This window comes from Chenopodium quinoa, unplaced genomic scaffold (genome assembly GCF_001683475.1).
Source record: "Chenopodium quinoa cultivar QQ74 unplaced genomic scaffold, ASM168347v1, whole genome shotgun sequence".
In the NCBI taxonomy this organism is placed as follows: Eukaryota; Viridiplantae; Streptophyta; class Magnoliopsida; order Caryophyllales; family Amaranthaceae; genus Chenopodium; species Chenopodium quinoa.
The window spans coordinates 3,965,577-3,974,685 of record NW_018745617.1 but is presented as its reverse complement, the minus strand read 5'-3'; positions in this window follow the sequence as shown (position 1 = coordinate 3,974,685).

The following is a 9,109-nucleotide window of genomic DNA, read 5'->3' as shown; positions in this document are numbered from 1 at the left end:
GTTAAGGTACTTGAATCAAATTAAGTCTAGATTAATAGTTGGGTTAAAAGATAAGAAAATTTAAATGGATATACATATGGTTGGGAGAAGAAAGATAGGAACAAAATGAGATAATGAAGAAGAAAATTAGAGCTTAATTTAAAATATAATAATTAACAAACTAAAGTGATAACAATCAATAATAATAAAATAATTAAATAAATAAATATTTTAGATAATATCAAAATTAGTTAAATACACAATGTATATTAAATATTTCTCTTGAAATAGTTAGTAAAATATGGACCGACCTTAAAAAGATAATTAAACCTATATTATTAATTTAAAAATCCAAAAATAATTAATTATTCAAATGATTAAATACTTATATTTGGCACCAAAATTCAAATATTATTTTGGCCCCAAATAATGAATTTACTAAAATACTCTTTTTATACAATAATTCTTAATTAATTAATTATAAAATACGTATGAAAATACGGGGTATTACAAATTCCTTTTAAACATTCATAAAACGCGTGATCAAGCAATAACAATAATAAACATCAAGCAACATAATAACAATCATCATCATAATAATAATATTCTAAAATCTCAAAGCATAATAATATTAGCAAGATCCTAGGCATGACACTAACAAGATTAATAACAAACCCTAGCATGTCACTAAACATTAAAGATCAATTAGCCCTAACATGACACTAAAATGATATTCGGAAAGAAATAGGAAGCATCATAATAATATACATGATATTAGAAATTTCAATTATTACCCTAAACATGATACTAAGAAACAATATAACATCCTAACATGATACAAGGAATCAACAAAATAATTTAAGCATGATTTCTATATCAAAAGATCAATAATACAATTAAAGTACTTACTTTGATGCGTTGTACCTCTTTCTAATAACAAAATACACACGTTAGTTGATGAGTAACATTTATGTTACCCTTAGGGGTAGTGTATTGGTCTCTTTTCTCCTGTTTTTCTTAGGTTTTCTACCTCTTTTCTCTTATGGCTTCCTTTTCTTTTATGGATGAAAAGTATGCTTATTTGCGCTTGTTTTGATAATCTTAATGCATAATTTTATCATCCCCATGCTCTCGTGATCTTTGCTATCTTTTGCAGGTTCCATGACGGTCCTAAGCACGGTAGGAGGCCCCTTGGCCAAGTATGGAGGCATGGACAAAGACAAGAGGAGCAAAAGGGAAGAAGAGGAAGTTCAAGAGGAGGTGTGGCCGAACCTCTAAGAGGTTCAGTCGAACCAAGGTGTGGTCAAACTTTTGAAAAGTTCGACCGAACCTCCAAGGCAGTTTCAACCAAGTTTTCAGCATGTTTACAGGAGGGGTTGAACCAGGAAAGTTCGACCAAACATGGATCAGGGAGGTTCGACCGAACCTACCTTGAGTTCGGCCGAACCTACTCTGAGTCCGACCGAACCTACCCAGAGTTCGGTCGGACCTTTTCCCGTTTCAGCTGACTTTTTGCGGAGCTTCCTAAGCAATTTTGTAAGGGGTATAAATAGTTTTTTTTTGCTCATTAAAGAAAAAAGGATTTTTCAGTTTTAGAATAGTTTTTAGGTTAGTTTTAGGTTTTAGAGAGAGAAACTCTCAAAATTTTAGAGAGAGAAAGTGAGGAGCACAATGGTTTTCATGGATTTTGGATAATCAAATGAGGAATTTGAAGATCTCCACCTTATATCAATGAGCATTTCTTACTTTCTCTTCTCTTATTGCTTTATTTAGTTGCTTTCATTATGCTTGAGTAGTTTCCCTTCTACTAGGTGTTGAGTGAGACTTTGTAATGATTGTTTGAGTTATTTGAGATAAATTTGATGATAATTGTGTGATTAAATTGATTGAATTGATGTTGGCATGTTGTTTGTTTTAGATTGGATTGATCTCCCATGATAGCACACTTAATTGCATATTGGTTTTAGTTTGACAAGGGATTGTGAATTAGAATTGATATATTTGATTGCATTTTGGGTAATTTTCTTCTATGCACCTAGTCAATGAGGGATCTAGGCTAGGAATTTGAGAGATTACTTTTGAGTGTAGTTAATTCTCATTATAATTCTTTCTTTGCATGATTGATTATCAAATGGATTCTCATTAGCTTATTAATTGTTCTAAGTGGATCTTTTCCCCTAGTAGACTTTATCATACCTTGTTCTTTATATGTGTTTTAGTGTAGTTGTAGTGTCCACTATCCATAAACCGATTTCGGCGTAGCTTAAGCATTAGATCGAGAACAATCCAACAATACCGTTCCTTGTGGTTCGACTCCGAACTTACCACTAGACTTGTTTAGGGGTTAGTTTTAGGATTTATAAATTTATTTGATTGAGTGTGGAATGTGCGACCGTTCTAACGCCCGTCAAAATGGCGCCGTTGCCGGGGAACGGTGTCAATGCTTGATTGTTTTTTATTGCTTGAGTCTAGGTCTTTGTGTATACTTTTCTTTTTATTTTATTTTATTTTTTTTTTAATTTTTGCTTGTTTTTGTAAAAAAAATGGCAAGTAACTCGTTTCCTCAATATGACAATAAGCCTTTTTGTGAATATTTCAATAGACTTGTGGGATATTTGGATTTTGATTGTTGTAGTCTTTGGGAGGCTTGTGAGATTTGTTATTTTGGTTTGAATGAGCAAACTAGGGATGAAGTTGAATGCATGCATAATGGTGAATTTAGAGCATTATCAATTGATGATGCTTGGGATTTTTATGTTTGGTTTGCTTGGGATGTCTATAATAAGGGTAATCATGATTCTATTATTGATATGCAATGTGTTGATACTTCTAATATTAGCATGAATTCCCATGATTTGTTACATGATCCATTAAGTGAACCTAAAACACATGATTTCAACTCTATTTCCTCTTTTGTTCATGATGATGAGGTACATGCTCAAGTTGATGCTAATGGTGTGTTTCAATATTCTTCATTATTTACCATGCCTTCTTGTGATGTGCTTCGTTCCCTTAATGATGAATCTCATGTGTTTGATTCTGCCCCCACTCCCCAATGTGATGTATATGCTCATGATCTTAATGTTGATTTTTCCAATCTTGGTTGTACTTCTTCTTCTCTTGTTGAGCCTCAACCTTCAACACCTTTTGAATCCCTTATTGCTACTTTTGAATCTCAAATTAGGTGCATTGAGCTTGATAATGAGCTTGGGCCTAGTAAGGAAATGATTCTTAATTCTATGAGAGGTCAATTAGAGATAATGAAAAAGAATGAGGAGCGTCTTGAGGAGGGAAGGAGAAGAAAAGAAGAGTTAGAAAGCCAATTGTCACCCTTGATGCTTGTTTGTGAAAAATCCCAATTTAATGTGTGTGTTGAGGATGATGATGATTATTTTGAGCAACCAAGAGAGTGTGAGGATCCCATTGGTGAGCATATGAGTGATGGTGAAGGAGTTGAGAATGAAGAGAGTGTTGATTTTGAAAATCCTAACCCTTTTTCCCATCTTGATGAGTCTCAAGTGCATGATTGTGATCCTTTTATCCATGAGTATTTGGATTCATTTAAGGTTATGTCTAATGTGTTTATTGAGTGTCAAATGAAAACCCATAGCCTTTTGAGTGAGTTCATTAAGAATGCTTTATGGGAGAGAGATGATTTTGAAATGAATTTGCATCCATTCATGCATGGCTTTGAGATTTTAGGCTTTAAGGAAGTTGAGGGAGTTGTTGTTCATGATTGTAGTGAAGGGGATTATGTAGTTCCTCTTGGAAGTTGGATGTTTGAGGGAGATCATGATCATGAGTGTTCTTCTTTTGAGGATTCTATGATTGATTTTCATGCTCAAATTGGTGATTTGAGGAATGGTGGTGAAGAAGAGACCATTTGTAAGACCATTGCTCCTATCCCCTTCTCTCATGTCCCTTTTTCAAGGAATTTCAACCATATCCCCTACACTCCTTTATCCCTTCCTTCCTTTGTTAATGAGCCTATTGGGGACCCCCTTGCCTATGAAGATTTTTATGTCCCTCATTCGTCTTCAATTGAGGAAAAGGGTGATTTTGCCACCCAAAAAAATTTTTGTGAAGAGAGTTTGCCTTTCTATTCTTCTTCTTATTTTCTTGAATTTTCTTTTGATTCTTCTTCTTCTTGGAAACTCCCTCTTCACCTTCTTTTGCGTGCACTAATCTTGGTGCATGCCCTTCTTATATCATTTGCTTACTTGTTATCTTATGAGATGTGTAGTAGTGCATTTGACAAGCTCTTGCGATCGTTGCAATATTATTTACTAGAGCGGTCAAGCTTGGACCTTAAGAAAGTCTTTCTCGGGAAGTAACCCGTGTTTTATTGCTTTCATTTTATTTTATTTTTAGAATAGTTTTTGGCCTCATGGAAATGTTTGTATGCTTGGTGCTAGGTACATAACTTAATATACTCTTATGCATTGGTTTGGATCAAGAATCAAGGAAGTTTGACTCCACTTTTGCTAGCACATGGAAAACAGATTCAATTTTAGAGGTAGTCGGCTTCAAGAAGGTTTAATTGGGTCATTTGCGGGTATTATACCCACCTAATATCCGGTAATATCCTTCCTTGCTCTTCCTCTAATTATTTGTGACTTGTTGGACATATGTTGGTTGGTTGGATGACTTTCTTTCTTTTCTCCTCCCATGGATTCTTTGGTTTAAAGTTTGAGCATGTTGCCTCATTCAAGCTTGGGGGAGGGTATTCTATCATGTTTGGTGGAATTTTGATTCATATATGCCATGCACATTTGTATATGCATTTCCATTTTCTTTATTTTGAAAATTCCAAAAAGATTTTGTTTCTATCAAGGCAAATTTGCAATGTGTTTTGTTTTGTTCTTACTTTTGACATAATACGCTTGGACTTGTATTCTTGAATGTCCTTATTCCTAAATTATAAAGGTATGCACGGTTTGAGAATGTGTTAGGTTGACTCTAGGATATGATATGCTAAGGTAGTTGTTAAGAACTTTGAGACCATGAAGCCCTAGTTCACTTGCTTGTGGTAAGATGGAGTTGCTCTCTATGGTGGATATGAAATCAAGAGTTAGTTATTGCTATCCCTAGTGAGGTAAATTGTTCAAGCCTTCATCATACTTTGTTGAGAGGCATATTTGGATCCTTGGCTATTGCATTCTCGTATCTAGAACTTGACTTTTAGCTCCCAAGATCGCGACCGTGCCACTTTAGGGGATGACAAAGGAATTTCTCTTTTATAGGATAGATTTTCTATTTTTGAGTTTAGTTTATATTTGCCCCTCTTGCTAGCCCTTTTGAGCCATATACATTCTTTTCTCTAACCTTAATACAAGCCTTCCAGCCTTGGTTTCACTTTAAATCCTACCTTTAGTTTGTGAAGCAATTTTGTTTTGGAGCTTGTTTTATTGTTTATGGTGCAAGTTTAGAATTATAAGTTCATTTGCAAAGCAAGTATGTGTTGTATATAATTTTTTGCATAAAACCAAATACATTTTGAGAAAAAGCCGTCCAAAGTTAAAAGAGGCAAGGACATTTTAAAAAAAAAAAAAAGCTTGGAAAAAGGAATTATTGAAAAAAAAAAGTAAAGAAGAATGTAAAGCACAAAAAAAAAAAGGGTTTTGTTATTGTTGTTCTCCCTGTTTTTGTTATTTTGTGTTAAATAAGCTTGGGGGAAAGTTATTTAATAAGCATACTTGACACTTTTTTTTTGGAATCGTTTGGATCTTGTGAAGAAGTTCCACCCGTGCTTCACATAGGTTTACCACCAATTTCAAGAGTTCTCCATACCTTTACTCTCCTAGCTTATATGTTAATACCTTGAAAGTCCTTTTGATCCTAGAGGGTTAAGTCATTCAATGATGGCGGGAAATAGGAATCAAGCCTATAGAGCGAGTTTGCATAGCCAAGATGTCGGGTAACCTTCTCAATGTTTTTAATTTCTTATTTATTTTCCGGTTTCTTCGTGGAATCATGAGAAGCTAACTTGAAAGTGGATTTGAAACTAGTAGAGAGAACGTGGTTTGATTGGTTGAAACAAAAGGTGGAATGTGTTTCCTTTAGTTCTCTATGCTTAGCATATGTTATGTTTCAATCAACCTTGGACATCTTAGATAGTGCATACCTTTATTATTTTAGAAAGATTGACATTCATTAGTGTTTGTTCCATCATAAAAGTCCACTCTAGAACGCTTGTAACTTTTCTCTTACTTCGATTTATTTTATTTTATTGTTTTTTTTTGCCTTGCCTTGATTTTTGTCAAGAGTTATGGGTTAAACTTTTAGGATACCCTTACGAGAGCATACTCGTCCTCTAGAGCGATCTATGGGGTTTAAAGTGCTTGATGCATGCGCTAAATGCATTCGTGATTCCTACGAAAGTGAGTTAGTGTATATTCTTTCTCTTCTAGTTTTATTTTATTTTATTTTTTTTTTTAAAAAAAAATTATACATCGTTTTCCGTTGTGTTTGTTTTGCTCGAGGATGAGCAAAAGTTAAGCTTGGGGGTGTTTGATGAGTGACATTTATGTTACCCTTAGGGGTAGTGTATTGGTCTCTTTTCTCCTGTTTTTCTTAGGTTTGCTACCTCTTTTCTCCTCTTATGGCTTCCTTTTCTTTTATGGATGAAAATTATGCTTATTTGCGCTTGTTTTGATAATCTTAATGCATAATTTTATCATCCCCATGCTCTCGTGATCTTTGCTATCTTTTGCAGGTTCCATGACGGTCCTAAGCACGGTAGGAGGCCCCTTGGCCAAGTATGGAGGCATGGACAAAGACAAGAGGAGCAAAAGGGAAGAAGAGGAAGTTCAAGAGGAGGTGTGGCCGAACCTCTAAGAGGTTCGGTCGAACCAAGGTGTGGTCAAACTTTTGAAAAGTTCGACCGAACCTCCAAGGCAGTTTCAACCAAGTTTTCAGCATGTTTACAGGAGGGGTCGAACCAGGAAAGTTCGACCAAACATGGATCAGGGAGGTTCGACCGAACCTACCTTGAGTTCGGCCGAACCTACCCTGAGTCCGACCGAACCTACCCAGAGTTCGGTCGGACCTTTTCCCGTTTCAGCTGACTTTTTGCGGAGCTTCCTAAGCAATTTTGTAAGGGGTATAAATAGTTTTTTTTGCTCATTAAAGAAAAAAGGATTTTTCAGTTTTAGAATAGTTTTTAGGTTAGTTTTAGGTTTTAGAGAGAGAAACTCTCAAAATTTTAGAGAGAGAAAGTGAGGAGCACAATGGTTTTCATGGATTTTGGATAATCAAATGAGGAATTTGAAGATCTCCACCTTATATCAATGAGCATTTCTTACTTTCTCTTCTCTTATTGCTTTATTTAGTTGCTTTCATTATGCTTGAGTAGTTTCCCTTCTACTAGGTGTTGAGTGAGACTTTGTAATGATTGTTTGAGTTATTTGAGATAAATTTGATGATAATTGTGTGATTAAATTGATTGAATTGATGTTGGCATGTTGTTTGTTTTAGATTGGATTGATCTCCCATGATAGCACACTTAATTGCATATTGGTTTTAGTTTGACAAGGGATTGTGAATTAGAATTGATATATTTGATTGCATTTTGGGTAATTTTCTTCTATGCACCTAGTCAATGAGGGATCTAGGCTAGGAATTTGAGAGATTACTTTTGAGTGTAGTTAATTCTCATTATAATTCTTTCTTTGCATGATTGATTATCAAATGGATTCTCATTAGCTTATTAATTGTTCTAAGTGGATCTTTTCCCCTAGTAGACTTTATCATACCTTGTTCTTTATATGTGTTTTAGTGTAGTTGTAGTGTCCACTATCCATAAACCGATTTCGGCGTAGCTTAAGCATTAGATCGAGAACAATCCAACATTACCGTTCCTTGTGGTTCGACTCCGAACTTACCACTAGACTTGTTTAGGGGTTAGTTTTAGGATTTATAAATTTATTTGATTGAGTGTGGAATGTGCGACCGTTCTAACGCCCGTCATTAGTAACTTCAAGGAAAATAATAAAACAGTAAATCTAATCAAAGAATTGTAATAAGTTATGGGACCAGACCCTCAGAAATTATCAACATTTCACGTCTAGGGCGAAGGCAACCTCGAACTTGGCTATGTGTGTCTAGAGCGAATGTATGTGGAATTTTGTAAAAGGGAAGGTTTAGAAAAAGAATAGAGAGAGAAGGAAAGCTTCTAGCTTTTAGAGAGAGAATAGAGAGAGATGATGATTGTGAATCATTAAAAACGGGGAGATATGACCCCTATTTATAGAAAAAATAGCTCGGAAACGATATAAAAGAGTTCGATTCCTATTCGGAATAAAAAGAACTCCTTTCGTCAACGACAGGAGTTAGCGCCAGACGACAGACCTGTTGTTTGGCGCCTGTACAATTTTTTTGCGGATTTTGTTTTTATCATATCTTTTGATACAGAAGTCCAAAAAAGTCATATAATATGTCGTTGCAAAGCTTTTGAAGTCTACTTTCCAACCCAATTAGAATCAGATTAAAATCTTTTATAGATAAAAATATATTGCTGAAATAGTGGAAGAGTGTCAGTTTTGGATAGAGTTTCATATTTCTTTCATATCTTTTTCGTTATAGTTCGAAATTAATATTATAATATATTATTGGAAAGATAATTTCAATTTATCCAACCATATAAGAATTGGATAAAGATTATGAGGCACAAAAATAATATCTGACTGTCTTTGAACATCTTTAAATTCGAATAGAATTAGGACTTAAAAAAAAGGAAAGTTTTATTCAATTTCAAACTCTTTAATTTTATCTTTTCAAAAAGGATAATTAAGATCTTTTAGAAACTCATAGAAGATTCTAATAAATCCTAATTAGTTTTAGGAATAGGATTAAACCTTTGGACCCCCACATGATCATTGGGCCGTAAGTGAAATCCGGTTTGAGCCCAGTTTAGTATTTTGACCGTAACTTCCTCATTATTCATCGGAATTGGGCTTTAATATATTGTTGGAAAGGTCTTTTCAAGCCCCATCCAAATACACCATTGTTGGACCCTTATCATGGACCAAACTAAACTAGATTGAACGTTTTCATAAATAGAGTAAGAAAAAGGAATATTTTTGAAAACAGAAAGAAAGTAATTTATTAAAAACATCCACATCACTAGACT